Here is a 14,018-nt window from a genome sequence, read left to right as displayed (position 1 = left end):
AAGATCATTTAATAAATTCAACTGTTTAATAAAAACATAGTTTTTTGAAAATAATATAAGATTAGTTCTGCTCAATGAAAATAATTAAATAGCTGCAGTAAATTGACTGTACAAAGGTAGCATAATAATTTGTCTTTTAATTAAAGACTGGAATGAATGAATAAATGAGATTTATACTTTCTTTTTTATAAAATTAGAATTAGAATTTTAAGTAAGAATGCTTAAATTTATTTATGGGACGATAAGACCCTATAGAATTTAATATAAATATAATTTCAAATTTTAAATTGAAAAAGTTTATATATTTATATTTTGTTGGGAGGACATTTAATCACGAAAAGATGTACAGTGACAAACATACATAGACCATAGATTTTTGAAAGAATTCCAATCGAACAGAGAAAAGAGAATTTAAAATCAAACAGCGGTATCTACTTTAATGGGATTTTCAAAATTTCATCTAATTCGACTAAACTCGATTTCTCAATTGAAGGGCTGAAATATTAACGGCGCGTTATTTCTGGCTCGCAATCTCTTTCAAACTCTCCGCTAGAATTACGCGACACTGAACATAATTTTATAATCGACCGAGAAATTCTCCGTTGGAAAATGTAATTAACAGAATTAGTCGTATTTAATGAGCTTCCGCTGAGGAAGTCTATTCGTTACAGCGAAACTACATATTTCGTATTGTTGATCACTGATAATTCCGGTGCATTTGAAACGTTTTCAACGCTATAACGCACCGTTAGAACGATATCCAGCCAGCCGTTCTACGAATGGAATGAATTTCCAGGCCGGCCAGATATAGCGAATCGGGGGGAAAAAAGCTTTGCGCCGATCGATAATCTGGCGGCAACAACGTTCAGCTTAGCTCGATACGTACGACGTAGAAGAGAGTTTTCCTTTTCTCATTTTACACGATAGAATCGTTACTTTCTTTCTCCGATGTTCTACAAAGTATCAATTTTTTTTCATTCGCTCGGCACAACACAAAGAACTCTGGTGAAGAGAACTTTCATGAAAAATTCCAGGAGGAATACGAGACGTCCGAAAAGCGGCTGAAAACTTAAGTCTAACGTGGAGAAGTCTTCATGCTCGTCTTTTTCCCCCGGAAAGAATTTCAAGAACCATCACAGAACTTGCGATTTTTAATTATTCAACATTATTTATCTTGCTATATAAGCTTGAATTAAAATTCTGCAATATAAATTTCATTTACATTTGAATAAGCGAGAAGATTTTGTCGTTTTAATGTATTCCGAAAGTTTGCGTTGATAAGACCAGCATCTCCAATTGTTTATAAGCCGCTACTAATGTTTTAGTTAAATTTAATTAAATATCGATTTTAAAATTGCATGAAAAACTCGAGCATTATAATTACGTTTAGTCGTTTCTAGGGCATCCTGTATTAGTCTGAAATATCTGAACAGGCGCGGAAGCGTGACCGAATTAAGTTTTAGTTAATTACACTAAAGTTCTCGAGGTCGTTTATTAATAATTGGTGCGCTCGCGCGATCTCTCGCACCGTATAATCGCGGATTTACGTTGGAATCTCTGCTTTGAGAAACGGTAAATCTTCCACTCATGTGGAACGCACACAATCTTTCGCTCATGTGCAATTAGTTGCAATTAGTATCCGCGAATCAACTTTGTTCAGAGACGCGAAGATTCGAGAGATTTCTCTATTCTCGCATGCACCGACCGTGCGACAATACTCTTAGGTCGTTCTGTATAAAGAGCACTGTAATCGAAATCATAATCTAGACCTTTATTCCCACAACTGATGGTATGCGAAGATGCTCTTCAGATGACATTAAAAATACCATAGCGCCTGCTTCATTTATGTATTCTTTTTAATAACAGTAGGTAACGTATAGTGTTTCCTTTATGAAGCAAGATAGCTCTTAATTGACTTTAGTACGAATTGTTATACCATCTTCCTACTCTCTCGGTAATGAGAGAACGTTAGCTGAATACGAGCGGAGCGCGGGTACAACACACATTTTAACGTGAAAAACAAATACTGCTTTTTAGATTTAAAAAACATAAAAATTTATGTTTCAATTATATCGAGTAATGTAAAAAAAAAGTTCAATATTTCTCAATAACGTAATATCGCGTCAGTTATCTTCCTTTGCTCTAATAAAATTGAAATTTCCGTTTTTGCGATAAGAATTCTGTAAAAGCACAAACATGACTGCCATGAAATTTATATTAAAAGAGTTTCATACAAATTATCACACTAATTTGCTAATTGTACAAATTAGTATACTAATTACACTAATTAACGTGACGATTGCTTGATGTATCAATCATAATGGAACACAGTTATACAGATAAACCTTTAATTCTCGAAATATCATTCTCGCTCTATCGCGTTTCGTTCCACCTAAATTAATTATTCATTAATTGCCAATTCTAGGTCCCCAAAATTAACCACATTTCTAATATAGAGATCCCGCATGTGGTCGTTTTGCTATATGGTTTTTAGTTAGGCCTTTAATCTTCCATGTCGTTCACGCCATGTAGATCGATCGACCGCTATTTGCGTTTTTAATTAACGACATTCCATCGTCGCACGGAGATATAATTTACACCGGTTATACACCGCTTACGCTTTTTCCATGCCCGTAGAGGCACACAGACCGATCGTATTACGATTTTAATCGTCATTATTTTTCACGTATCGCAAAGAGTGAAGATCACATAAAAATAATGTAAACGATCCCGCGAAATATCAATAACTCGCAGCCAGAAGGTTACAACTCGGAAAATCGATATAGAGTTTAATAATTGGTGGATACAACCACCGAGTAGGTACTGACTTCTCGTTGCGAATTACATCGATTTGCAAGAATAACTCCATTTCCAAGAATTGCTCCATTTTTAATGTTTCACGTTCAAAGTTTCAAGCATATACTTAGGAACGCGGGTAGCGCGCAAGCGTTCGAAGGCAACTGTAATCGAGTAGCCACGTGCATCGGCAAACTTCGCGAATCGCAAATATAATAATTTCAAAATCGTGTTATTCTTGGAAAAATATTTATGCTTGGGAAATCAAGTCGCCGCGCGACAAAGTGATATTTATGTTCAGTTTGCGTCACGGATTACTTAAGCCCCGTTCGATCAAACGTACGGCGCGCGAACTGCTAATCTAACATCTCGCGATCGAGAATAAGAGTGTCTCTCGTCCACACATAGGCACAAACGGTGTGTAACGATCTTAAACTTTCTGAAATTACGCCAGTAACTTTCACGTAAAATAAATCAACGAGCGTGCCTCGGGAATTTCTCTCGATTCCATCTCGCGTCGCGATTTTTTGTCACTCGTTCGTTCGTTCGCTCGCTCGCTCATTCCGCTTTTCTGTAGGCGGACTATGCTACAACACCCGGAATGGCGCGTTAGTTTTGCCTCCACCGGCATTAATCATAGGCAGGCAGTTTCGCCTGCGGCGTATCCCGGTGGTCGCGGAATTTTAAGCTTTTTTGTGACGCGCACGGAGGAGGAGAGAAAGCCGACAATTCGTGTTGCAACTTATTATATTCTTAGGCGTTTTGAAATTTGATCTACTTGGTGTAAAATTTCGTCACTTTGCGTTCGTTTCACGGCGATATTTATTTCATAGCTGATCATATTTTTAAATATGCGATTTTCTTGTGAAATCAGAAACTGAATAATCACGAATATGATTGTCATAAGCGCATGCACCTGATTTAATTCTGTGTGAAATGTAACGACGTGATTAAAAATGAGGATTTTTAAATGTAGAAACAAATAAAATATCTATTGCAAATATTTTAATAAAAAAAAAAAAAAAAAAAAAAAAAAAAAAAAAAAATGAACTAATTCTAATTAATTGCTTGACAAATTGTTTCGAAAAATTCAGTCGTTTGTATGTTTAAAATCCCTTGATTTGAAAAACATTCCACTCTAAAAAGGATTGTGATACCAAATATATCGATTAAAGTATTTTATGAAACTAAAAGCTATATACCTACATATCTTTTGTTAGTAATAAATTTAGTTAATAAACTTTATATTTTTTTTATGGCACATTTTTAGTATATATAAAACATTTCACTGAAAAACTAAAAAAGTGAATCAAAAAACGGATTTTTGAGCCAAATTAATTTTGAACGAAATTTAATGCATATTCGACTATAGCATATGAATGCCAGCTTATTTCAAATATTCCACTTAATAAAAAATTCATCATATATCTTCGTGTTAAAAAATGTATTTAATATTTAAGTAAAACTTTTCCTTTACGCTCTTGTTTAATGTGAAGAAAATAAAAGGTTTCAATCGTGCAGCAACAACTATCACCAATTGTGTCTTTACGATTGTCAATTGCTAATTACGCAGTCGACATCAAATGCGCGCTCGCGCAGATCCGTTATGCGTGAGAAAATCTCCGCTCGACGACGACGTGTTCCCAGCGATTTGAGTCCCGCATTTGCCGGAATTAAACATGGAAACGCACTCGCGAACCAAGACCAGATCAGTTAACAATACGTGCAACGCGTACCGTCACGTAGTTCAGTACGTTAGAAGGTACACATCAGCGCCAATTATCTCAAATGGCAACAAGGATTAGAACCTCGCGTTAAAACATGGATAATAAATGAATAAATCCACAATCTTCCATTTACAAAATCTTCCGTTTATCCGGAAAATCCTTTTTCTCATCTCTGTCGTTTGCGAAATTTAGCGACAATAGTTACAGCGGCAATTAAATTTCTACCACGTGTATGATAATTAAGTTCGTAATCGAAACTTGTTCAAATTCATATGCAGTTTATTCTTATACAAATTAATCAATGCAAACTATATCTTTCTGCAGCTATACACTTATTCCAGTAATGTTTTCACGTTTGAAACTCTTTGAATAAAATATCAATCAGAAACTATTTTTAACTCGACAAACGCTTGTATCACGCAGAATTTTTTGACAAGAAATTTGGTATTGATTCTCTTTATGTCACTTGACATTTTCGACACAAGAGACAGCTCATTAAATAAACAATTACTGAGCACATTGTTCATTGTTGCACATACTATCGGAATGAAGCGTATATAAAATGTAAACGGAGAGATAAAAGATTAACTGCATGCTTTGTCGTGCTTCCAGCATTATCAGGTTAGAAGAAAAAAATGCCGACGAACTTAATTGTCAAACCGTGCATTGTCACGCAAGTTATTCCGAACGAATCGTTGCGCGCGCGCGCTCTCGCAATTCTTCGACGCCGTGTGTGTCCCAATTATCGATCGCCGCGATCGATTTTATCTCGGCTACTATTCCAGGCACGCGCGGGATCAGACACACCCTGACCTGCCCGACGTGGCGAGCACGTTTCCAGCTTCCGAACAATAATCGCCGCCGCGCCACTCGTCGAGAGATGATAGAGAGACAACGTAACTTACGGATCGAGCATGCCGGCCGGCGATCATTGATGAATTTAGCAGTTTTGCTTGTGCGTAGACTCTCCAAAAATATTTCGTCATCCCGTTCTCGCGAAAGAATGTCGATGACCTTGCGGATTTGTAAATGATGAAATTCTGAACTAGCGGATATCCATGACCATACGCGAGCATAAAAATTCCATCAGTATCAGATATACAATTAATGAATATTTACATAATAAAGAAGAACGGAATTAGAGGCAAGATTTTTTTTTTAGAATTTCTCTCTTGTAACAGCCTTGTTACACAGCCGTTGGAGTAATATATAATTTAAATATAGAAAGCTTCTCTCTCCTATAACGTAAACAACGTCGTTTCTAGTTCTCTATTACATTTATTTTGTTTTCTCTTCAGCTTTTTATGCACTCGCTCGCACGACTTTTATCCTCGCGAGAAAACAAATCCGTCATCCGACGATCGTTAATCCGCTACTCACGGCGAACACAGTTAAAACGATATAAATATTATGTCAACGTTTCGCACGCCTAGTCGCAAATATTTCCGCGACAAAACACGTCGGGCGGCGGCCGCACAACTGCTCTAAAACGAAGCCGAGCATGGCCGCTCTAAGGAACTTAGAGCCACTGCTGAGGCATGTCGCTACTCTCGATCATCATCGGTATTGATCCCTCTCTCGTCGCTGCTCTATCTCTCTTCCTTTCTCTCCGTCTCTGCCTCACGAACGCCTCCGCCATTCATTATTCACGATGGACGGCATCAAAACAGCGTTATATCGCGATATATTGCGCGGCCCGTTCCAACCGAGAGTGCAACGTTCTTGCAGAGGAATGCCCTGTGTAGTTTTCAGCAACCAGAATGTACAGTTCTCGATTTTTCGCGGAGAATCCCGACGATAAATATTTATTATGGCTTGTCACCATTCTTGGATATTACGTATACATTCTGAACATAAATTACACCCAACTCTAACTTTATTATTTTTATCTATCTGAATATTTTATCGATGTAGAATTTATTTATTTTTTTTTCGTAAATACGCTGAATGCCAAGAGTTGTCGAATTACAATCAATCTTTCCGTGAGCCAAGTTTCAAATAGTGCTAAAATATCTTTTCAAATCTTTTTTCAATTGTAGATTCCATCGCCATGATATTTAATGGCAAATATAAAATTTTCCCTCGCGAAGAATCGACTTCAACGTGTTCATCAAAATTTAAATAAAAAGATTACCGTTTCTGGGGCAGACTCTATATTTAACATAATCACAAAATGTACGATTGCAGGTCTCGCAATCTCGGTCACCGCACCCGTTCGCGAATAATGTCAATGTCAAAATATTGACAATAAATATCGATCATTTGGGGCTCTCGGACGTAAGGGTTATCTTTATCAGCGTGTCAAGCGGCGACTCCTATCCGATGTGCGAGCGAGTCGAATCGAGGCGAGTCGAGGTCGTTCGCACCGTTCGGCGACGAGCACAAGCCGGCATAATATGCCGGCGCAGTCGCGACGCGCCGTGCGTGGCATGCCTCTCGCGGCCGCGTGACTGCGTCAGAGTAGCGCGGCTTCCCCTCCTTCTCGTGTGCGGCCCTGATCTCGGACAAGCAACGCGTAACGAGGTATCAACTGCACTGTAAAACCGAGTTTACTAAACTGGCGGCTACGTCGAGCTCGCCCGCCGATTCGAATATCAACATGGATAGTATATCTCTTCTTTCGAGTTCGAAAAATCCCAGCGGCAGCAAAAAAAAAATCATCTTTATACTTGACTGGCCTTGAGATTTTTATTAATTATCCGCGCTAGCGTTTATTGTTACCATTGTCATATTAAGCTGTTAATAATGCAACGAATGTGGGCGTGATACCAATTATTCATCATTGTTAGTTAATTATTCACAAAATATTAATAATAGCACTATATTGTAAGATAGGACTATGACCTATAAATGAATGGCGAATCGCTAATCGAAGATTAATTATCACGCATAACAGCTGCGCAACTTGACCTTTGCTCTTATTGTTTTACGATACTTCAGAAGCTGTGTAGTTTATCCCTTAACTGATACGAATAAAGTGACAATTGGTAATGAAAAATTTTTCGCACGTACGCTTCTTTGCTAAATTTCTTTTTTTGGACATAATATTAATATTTCGTTATCGCTTGTCTAGAATAACTAAAATAGACCATAGCTTTCTTAATCTTTCCTAATCGTAATCGATTATTTCATATCATGTAATAGACCAACAAACCGCTCAGTTAGATTGATTTCGTAAATACTGTTGCATTACAGAATGTATATTCTGGTAGAAAAGGAAGGAAGGTGGATACGTGTCCGGAATAAATTGTGAATTGAACATACGCACGTGATACTGGCTATCATATCACACATTTTTAAAAGTCTGTCATTTCTATATAATGAAAAATTACATAAAGTTATTGCATAATTTTACATTCCCAAAATTTATTATTAATTTTACGTTTGCTATTAAAGCAAATTATGTAAAAATTTAATCAACATTAATACAAACTTCTGTAAAATTATATATTATAATACATAGTTTAATTAAATCTAAAAGTTTCGGAAATTTTTGTTAAAATTATACAAATAAAATTGTTCTAAATATAAATATATATGACTCATTATTTGTACGAACTGATCTCTTTTTAAAATGACATATGTCCAATTTTGATGATTCAAGATTGATTCATTGAAATATTATTTGTACTCGCATTTCATCAATATTCATGATATTTTCAAAACAGGATTTACACAGCTTTTTTAAACTGAGCGGTTCATATAATACCATCTGATATTACCATATCGTTGCTCATTTTGCCATAACAGCGCAGCAATATCTCTACAAGGGCAGTTTGATATCTTAACGGAGTGTAAACATTTAAAGCGTAATGGATATAGCGTTCCGAAGTATAATCGTGTCCGATTACAGTCAATCGGTTTTTCAATTATATCTTGCAGGTATAATTGAGTTACAGCGATATATGCGAAACCGTCCATTCCTCGCTTGTTTGCCGATTATCGACGACTATTAGGGTGCTTAGGCACCTCTTTCGTCGCTGATCGATAGTTCGATTGATCCAGTCAAGACTTGTCTTAAAAGTACTTGAGAGAGTGTGAGAGAGAGAGAGAGAACCTAAATAAAATATTATTCAAGATCTCCTATTATTCCAATAAAGAAAACGACACCATAATATAAAATCAAGATGTGCGTTTTTTCATTATCATTTACGAGTCGTATAATAATATGAGCCTTAAAGTTTAATTTGTCGAGACATTGTGCAATAATATTATATGTTGCATTCTTGAGAAAAAAATTTGAACACTAAATAAACATGTTCCGATCAATCGCGTCAGGTTTCTTTTTGAAAAGAACTCCGCAGATTCGACGCAATGTCAAATAGAACAGAAATTTGCGTGTCGAGAAAATCACGTATTAGATAGATGATTGCGGATGACGTCACGTAGCTAGTATTTTTTAGAGCGTTTTACAATTTACAGCCACGATGCGTCAACGAGAATCGTGACGCAAGGTCCATGTGATAACGCAATTCGTGCAGGAAAAAGGTCGAAAGTTTTTCTCTGACAATTTAAAACAGTTTAATTGATTTTTAGTGCTGACACGGAATCGTCGTGTCATATTACGATGCGACACTAAAATGATGTTGCGGAATGTAAATGACAATAAAAAATTATGTTAATCAAACTGTCGTTTGTTGTAACGTAATCGCTGTGAATTGAATTTTCGATAATCACACGCGGTTAGAACAAATCTCTGCTAAAGAAATCTTGTCGCAACAGTGTAAAAAATTTCATGGATTGGTAAAATAAAATTTAGTTTTTCTGAAAAAAGTAAAAAAAAATTTTTCCTAATTGAATGTGACTTTGATATCACATCAATAAAGATAATGCGAAAAATACAGAAATAACATTCATGTTAAATGTTCTCGAATTTTTATTTTTTAAAAGTTTTATTCGAACAAGGAAATACGAGAGAGAAAAACGTTGAAAAAGTTGTTCAGTTTCGCAAGAAAATGATCTTCATCTTTTTTCCTGCGCATTATAAAATGATGCAATATTATTGCGCCTGATTCGGAATTCTTGGATCAATACTAGACGATATCCAGAGTGACGAAGACAAACAATGCAACGATGAAATATTATCATGAGTACAATTTACGCGTCGCCGGCAAGACAAAAAGTAGGCAAGCCTGTTGTCATTTTTCCCGGAAGCAAAAATCCCCGCATAAAAATAATAGCCGAGCTAATATTCACAGTTTTATTACGTGGCGTATTTCATGGAAAAGCCACTCTGTTATAATCTTGATTTGCGACGCCGCGCAATGACTCATTTCCCAAAATAATATTCTACTGTGAAAAATCGCACGTGATGAGTCGTTTTTCGGTTTCTAAGGCTCGAAGAAATTTAGATCACTTATTACCGGAGAGCGAGAGGCTCGGTCACGCTGACAAGGGTCTGTGGTCAACTAGCGTTGATTAGAGAGAAACGAGACGAAACATAAAAATAAGATACAGGAGAAATAAATATGCGATGGCCTACTTGTGTGACATTAAATTTTAATTTTACGACACTAACGAATTTGGAATCAACTTTTCCACACGCGGAAATTTCAAAGGATATGAATTGATTTTTTTTCAAACTCAATATTAAATATTATCTTAATTAAATATTTAACATATTACAAAGTTGACTGAATTAGCAGAAATAGATTCCATTTGAATTTAAATGAAGAATGATGCATTATTTTTATTGGCTTATTATTAATATTGGCTGTCTATTCCGTATTTGTTCACGTTAACTGATAACATTGTTTTAAAACAAATACGCTTAGCTATTGTTTTATCCTGCATCTTATTATATTTTGTTATATTTGAACTTTAAAAGCATCATATATGCACCTCTTTTACGTCATGGATTTAACTGTGATATAAATAGGCCAGAAAAATTCAACCGACGACGATTAACGTCGACGAGTAGCGTCACTAGCGTGTACTGTGCAATCGACCCTAAGGGTCGCCGTTGCCCTCTCGGTTAACCAATTCTAACAGCTGTCCTTTTCGAGATCGGAGTTTCGATATAAACAGTGAGGAAATATTGAATTGAACGCGACACATTTGCGACGCGAATATACTACTGACTCCGAATTTGTTATATATTGCAGATCACAATAAGTGAGCTGCGAATCGTTAATCAGATATTTAAATTGTGAGCGTAGACAGATGTAAAAACTACTTTGGATGGTAATGATTTTTAATTGTTAAATGTTTCAAAAGATTGGATTCCTTCAAAGATAGATTTTGATCGTGAGATGCGATCCATTATGAATCGCATCGAATATTATTAACATATATCACTAAATGTTTATTATCGCGTGTAGAAAAAAGAATCGCGGTATCGCTCGCGCTGTGTGCATACTCGCATTTTCTATATATGCATAATTAATATCGCACTTCTATATTCGCACGTTACTTTCTGAAGTTTCGAAGCAATAAATTATGATAGTAGTTAAAGTCATTAAGCCGATTTTGTGCCAAATCGTTACGTGGGAAGGAAACAGTTTCTCCCGGATTCATTTCGGAGCAAAACAGTTGCACAATATGATATGGTATGTTTCCCACGATAAAGAACCAGCTTTAAGAACGCAACGGAAATTACTATACTGCAGTAGGAATTGCAAAAGTCACACGCGAAAAAGAAGTTTTCGCCGTTCTCCCGTTCGGCTATCTTCCGCGAAGAAGGCTTTGCGGGGATCGGCTCCGAAAAGAAGCGCAAGAACTGCCTCACGCGCATATACAGGCATACAAACACACATCCATTCATATACTACATACACACCGACTAGCAGCACTCGCTTAGTGCTGCGAGGGCACCGTGCTGCGTTACGTTCTGACCCGTATTATTTTTCTCTTGGCGCACGTCCCCACTCTGCATTCACTCGCTCATCCGCGCACCCCCCTCTTCGCCACGTCCCTGTCCCCACCGCCGCACGCACGCACGAATTACGCAGAAACGGATAAACAACACGCGAGAGAGCGCGTCAATGAAGACGAAACGGCGGGAGGTCGGACGCGCTTGACAAGCAGCGACGGCAAACCGTGGCGGCAGCGGCGGTGGCGACCACCGCTGTCGTCAATCTACTTTGCTTTATTGTTGTCTTTCATTGTCAACATAATGGGCAGTACAGCGCGCTGATGAATTTAAGGATCTCACTTACACCATACACACACACACACACACACACACACGACCGACTGAGGAAGTAGAAACAACCTAAGGGCAGATATGAAATGGGCGGCGGAAAGAAATAAATGTAGGGAACGAGAGAGACTTTAAGAATGACAGTAAGAAAAGGGAGGGATAAGAGAGAATGAAAAGAAAAAAAGGAGAGACAGACGTCGGCCAAACACGGCAAGCCGATACCATGCAGGCGGAAAAAAACAAGATTTAACGACAATGAACGAGCGAGTGTGCGTCGCGCGCGGAGAAAGAGACGAGGGGGCGAAACGCGATACCGAATTGCGTAGATTTGCGTTATGTACTCACTCTTTTCAGTGGTGTTTAACCAGATCTGTCGCGTCCTGTCGTATTCTCCGGTGAAAACGTCGACGTAGGTCGTACCAGGCGACAAGAGAACGTTATAGCAGAAAAGCGTGGAACGACGTCGGCGGCGATGGCACACACACGCGCGGGGTCACGCACTCTCTCTCCACTTCGCTCCGCGCGCGCGACTCGTCTCTCGTTGTGTCCGTGCGACGGAAAAACAACACCCGGCGTCCTTTTCCGTTCTGGTCACCCCCTCTTCGTCTAATGCACGAGGGCAGTGTACTCTCTTTTTCTCACACGCTCGTTTTCTCTCCCTCTTTCTCTCTTTCTCTCTCACTCTCTCGCTTTTTCTCTCTCTCTCTCTCTCTCTCGCACTCTTTCCGGCGCGGTTGAACGGCAAACAAACGTACGAACGAAATAAAAAAAATCAAACCGACACCGCACCAACAACGCGCGGTTCACGGTTTGGTGCGCAGCACGTACGGGTGCGTATATTGTTTTTCGGAGCAACAGTCAGATGTTACAAAGGCGACGCGCGCGGTACGACACATGCGAATGTTACTCGGTGTGTTTCACGCACGAGACTCCTCTCTCACTCTCTCGACGCGTGAGTGGACGATGACGGTGACGGCGACGACGATTCGACGTAACACGACGATCAAAATGGCGTTTGTCCGACTGCCCGCGCGCGCGATCAGGTGGAAAATGCCGGAATGCCGCTACTAGGAAAGATCGACTGGCGAGGTCTGCAGCCCTAAGTGGTTTGACGTTAAGAGAACGAGCGGGACGAACTAAAACATGTGCGAGAGAGACGCGTGCGAGACAGCAGGAGAGGGTGCGAGTGAGACAGAGAAGACGTACGCCGATGGAGGAGGAAGCGACCACACGCGCAAAAGAGACGACGGCTCGGCTGCGACTGAGTGGGGGAAGACGGCGCGGAAGGGATAGGAGAAACATAATGTCCCCCCCCCTCATCGCAACGTCCATGCGCACGGACAACTTCGACTACCTCCGATTGCTTTCGACCGCGAAAGCAGGGCCGTCTAGCTCGGTTAGGCCTAACGCGGTCGAGCATTTTCCCCATTATTAAAATTAATGGCTTAAATGCGGATCTCGTGTCGCATGCGCCACTTTTGCTCGGCCGGCGGCGAATTACATTCGACGCGACGAACCCTTGCGCGATGTAACGCAATCGCAAACGCATCGTGACGCGAACGACACGATACTCGTCTCTCTTATCGAGAACTTGGAGAATTGGCGAATAAAGAGTAACCGCGATTGCCGATCTTTTTCTATCTACCTCAATGCGTTCTCACGAGTTATGTAGATTCGCTCTCAAGGCATCAAGGATAGTCTCTCTTCCTGTTTCGCTCGTTCGCCCTAAGGCGGCCGTGGGTGGTTCGCGCGTCGCTTCTTCCCTCTCTGATTTACTTTGCTTCTCCGTTCCTTCGGCCGGCCCGCTTCACGCGCTCGTTCGTCCGTCTCGCGAGGAATTTCTAAAAATCAATATACGCGTGCGAGGAGGCGAGAGAAGGGGATGCAAAGCAAAAAAAAAAAAGAAAATATTCGATATTTCGTTCGCCCCGGCTCTTCTCCTTTTTCTCCCTTCTTCTCCGATGCGTCTACCGCAGTTTTTCTTTTCGTTTTTCCTTTTTTTCGTTATCCTCTCGTAAAGCGAATCGCGCGCATTCGGTCTCTTTTCCTCTCTTTTTCTCGTAATCCAACGTCGCGAACAGTCGGTAGGAGAAGGCGGGGAGAGAAGGGAGGAAGAAACCGATCGGTTTCAAGGAAGAGGACTTGCCTCGGAGGAGGCCGGAGGAAATCGCGCGAGGAGCGCTCTGTAGAAGAGCGCGGGAGAGTTTATTTTCTCAGAAATGCGCTGTGCACTTGGTATAGTCTCTGCCTTCTCGCGTTGCCTCCCGAATAAATTCATTCAGACGCGCTCGCTCGTTTGCTCTTTCGCACGCACGCGGGTCGGGGAGTCTTTCACTTCTCCGGCATTTCCTTCC

General features: G+C 39.6%; 1 protein-coding gene across 5 annotated transcripts in view; it reads right to left on the bottom strand.

Moving 5' to 3' along the window:
• LOC105671131 (broad-complex core protein isoforms 1/2/3/4/5) overlaps positions 1-14,018 on the bottom strand; it is a 111,403-nt gene that overhangs the window by 90,511 nt on the left and 6,874 nt on the right. For 2 of the 5 annotated variants that reach the window (XM_067352908.1, XM_012365052.2), the window contains exon 1: positions 12,010-13,640. The exons of 2 other annotated variants lie outside the window; for them this stretch is intronic. The gene's annotated coding sequence lies outside the window, so the exon portion shown is untranslated. Of the gene's footprint in view, positions 1-5,428; positions 5,448-12,009; positions 13,641-14,018 lie in introns of those variants that run through there. One more of the 5 variants, XM_012365057.2, reaches the window with a different exon arrangement.

Source organism: Linepithema humile, chromosome 4 (genome assembly GCF_040581485.1).
Source record: "Linepithema humile isolate Giens D197 chromosome 4, Lhum_UNIL_v1.0, whole genome shotgun sequence".
NCBI lineage: Eukaryota > Metazoa > Arthropoda > Insecta > Hymenoptera > Formicidae > Linepithema > Linepithema humile.
The sequence above is the reverse complement of the archived record's forward strand: the minus strand, read 5'-3'. Positions and strand labels throughout refer to the sequence as shown.